Below are 3,659 nucleotides of genomic sequence, written 5' to 3'. Positions count from 1 at the left end.
AGAAGGAAAAAAAAATCTTTTAAATAAATCATTACATTTGTATTATTTTAAAACTTATTAGACCATATGTTACGACAATGGTTTTAAAATTCATAAAGAAAGAGAGAAAAGAAAAGAAGGAAGAAAAAAGAAATAGAAAATGGAGACTCTTCATAGAGAGGCATTTTAAAAAAATAAAAAAGAAAAAAATAAAACATTACGCCGATCATCTTCCCCGATTAAAGCAGGTAATTACAGTACATAGTAATCCTCTTCTATGGTTCGAGGCTAACGCTTTACGATAGTTGTTACGGTTTTGATAGTCTTCCGTGCTAGTTTTAAGGATGATAAAAAGTAACGACACGACGTTGCTTCCTTTTTTTTCTTTTTTTTTTTTTTCCCCAGAATGGCTCAAGCGTTAGCCAGCTCTTTTTTTCTGATTTACAATAAAGAGAATTAATAGCCGAGTTACTTCGACTAAGTGCAACTAACGTCTCTCTGATGTTTCTAATAACTAGCCAAATAATTTTTACGCTTTATTACTATCTCTGTGATTACAATCATACGCATATATATATATATATATATATATATATATATACATAATATATATATATATATATATATATTATATATATAATATATATATATATATAATATATGTATATCCCTTCACAAAGACACACCATGTATGACGTATAATATTCCCTTTTATTTTATTTGTTTTCTTTTTTTCTTTTTTTAACTTCGTTTGGAAATAAATGAAATTGTAGAAATTATTTATTATCTTGAAGATATTATAATCGTTTTCAACTTTTGTTTTTTCTTCTTTCTTTTTTTTTTTTCTTCTTCTTCTTCTTCTTCTTCTTCGTCTAATACGACAATTAATGAAAATGCAATGTTTCGGCGCTGTTTCTACGTTTATTATTCGAAATAATAATTATTTCCTTTTATTTTATGAAAAAAAAAGAAAGAATAAAAAAATGAATAAATAAATAAAAAATAATCTTTACCATCGATCACTTAATCATAGATAATGATATACCTTTAAAAAAAGAGTCTTGAAAATTTAATCGTGTATTAATTTGAAACAAAATAAAAAAAAAAAAACATAAATGTATTTAAGCTATGCATTCTGTGTAGGAGAAGAGGAAGGAAAAAAAAAAAAAAAGAAAAAATAATTACAATTAAATATTTTCGATATAATTACAATTGATATTTAAATGAACGAATTATCGGCATTATACTATCAATAATAAAATAATAATATCTTATAGAACTTCTATAGAACGCGAGATGTGAAGCTTGTAACGAAAAAAAAAAAGAAAAAAGAAGGAAGAAAAGAAATGAAATGAAAGAAACAAAAATGATACTAGATAAAATTCTTTTGTCGTAAGAATTAATTTATGGTATAATTTTCGATAATAAATAGAAATCTTTCGATATTTCGTATTAGTAAAACCTAGAAGCATAGCACGCAGTCTATTTCTAAGAGATAGTATACACTGTACTGCAGTTTATCGTCTCGATCGAGTATTCGAAGACAGAAACAGAGAAAGAGAGAGAGAGAGAGAGAGAGAGAGAGAGAGAGAGAGAGAGATTGATAGAGCGTATGTCGATGAGAGAGAAGACCGACTCAAAGTTTATCGAGCTATCCGTTAACAGAGTGTCAACGTTTCCGAACGTCACGTAGAATGTTCAGAATCGTTTCCCGTTTTCGGTTTCGTGTCTCGACGTTCACGTTTTCCGCTCGCATTCCGAGTTTATTTCCCCCGAAAGAAGAGAAGAGAAAAGAGAGGAAAAAAGAGAAAAAAGAAAAAAAGAAAAAAAAGAAAAAAAAAGAAAGAAGAAGAAAAAGTAAAAGAAAAAAGTCAAAGAGAATGTAAATCGTTAGATATGACGATAGAATAGACAAATTAATTCGATCAAAGGGACTACGAAGTCAATCGAAATGATAAGTAAAAAAGAAGAAAACTAAAAATTCTACCCTTTTCTTTAAAGGTCCCTACGTGAGAGAGAATCCCTTTACTTTTGCGACAAATCAAGGATATTTCTTGTTCGCGTTTCTTCGACGTACGACGTCGAAAGAAAAGAAACGAAAAGAAAAGAAAAGAAAAGAAAAGAAAAGAAAAACAAAATGAAAGAAAGAAAAGAAAAAAAGCATTCGAATGAAAGAACGAAAAGAAGTAAGTTGATAGATATGAACGTCGGATAATCAATAATTTGATAAAATGATGTTATTACGAAATGATGAGAGAAAATGTGACCTTTAGTAATGTCCCTTCGTGAAATCCCTTTATGACTACGATCAAGAATATTTCCTCGTTTAACGTTCCATTATATATATATATATATATATATATTTATGTATGAATATATGTATGCATGTGTATATATAATATGTATATATGTATGTATGCAATTACACGTCACCGTATTCTCTCCCTCTCTCTCTCTCTCTCTCTCTCTCTTTCTCCATCTTTTTTCCTTCTTTTTATTTTCCTCTCATTCCCTATCTCCCATTCCAACCACCCGTTTCAACCCCCGTTTCAACTCCCATTTCTCTAGAAAAGACATTTACACGCGATATACGAAATAAAAGTTTGTTGAATTCGAACCGATGTCGCCGTTTGGTTTCGATGTCTACACGTAAAACGAGTGTCCGACGTCACGTATCTAATACATATATATATATATATATATATATATATATATATATATATATATATTCTAAAACGATTTTCGGAAAAGGCAATGCGTACCGCAAACTTGTATGTACACGTGTATATGTGCGTATGTGCATGTATGTGTCTGTGTATAGGTGGATGAATATGTTTGGATGTATATTCGCGATATGTATGTATATATATATATATATATATATACATAATTTGGGAGGAAAATTTAGAGGAAAATTTTGAAACGTCGTTGAAACGCGACGTAAACGACGTAGACGACGGAAGGAACACACGTTACGGTACTAATATTTCAAACTGGAGTTGGTACTTCAGGCGGGACGCCAACGTTTCACTAATGTTACGTGTAACGTTTTGGTATGACATAGAAAATGTTCGTGTGCCAACTTATCGCGAAGAATCAAATATACATACAAATATTTATATATATATATATATATATGTAGAAGAATATGCGTGTGTAAAATGTGATAAATACGTCATTAGATAAGTCTAATAAAATTAATAAAATAAAATTTTCTATATAATTACATATATGCATATATATATATATATATATATATATATATATATATATATATTAATAAATTCTACAATGTAAATATTATATTTAATTAAAGTATTACCATAAGTATATGTCATACTTATACTTACTATTAGTATAGTAATAATATTATATCTACTAGTAGATATAAATGATGATACAATAAGTCGTAATATCATTTTTATTTTTCTAGTTTTATTTGTTCAAAATAACCATGATGTTATGATATATATATATATATATATATATATTTTTATATCTCAAGAAAATAAATCGAATTGCTTCTCTTTTCTCTCTCTTTCCTGCCTCCTCTCTCTCCCTCTCTCTCTATCTATCTATATATTTCTCTCATAGAAGATATAATGATATATATATTTTTGAAATAGACACACATACACATATATATATATATATAGATGTACTTATCTGATTATGGTAAT

The sequence above is a fragment of the Vespa mandarinia genome, chromosome 21, assembly GCF_050613455.1.
Source record: "Vespa mandarinia isolate Hongniang chromosome 21, ASM5061345v1, whole genome shotgun sequence".
In the NCBI taxonomy this organism is placed as follows: domain Eukaryota; kingdom Metazoa; phylum Arthropoda; class Insecta; order Hymenoptera; family Vespidae; genus Vespa; species Vespa mandarinia.
This window is presented reverse-complemented; position numbering follows the sequence as displayed.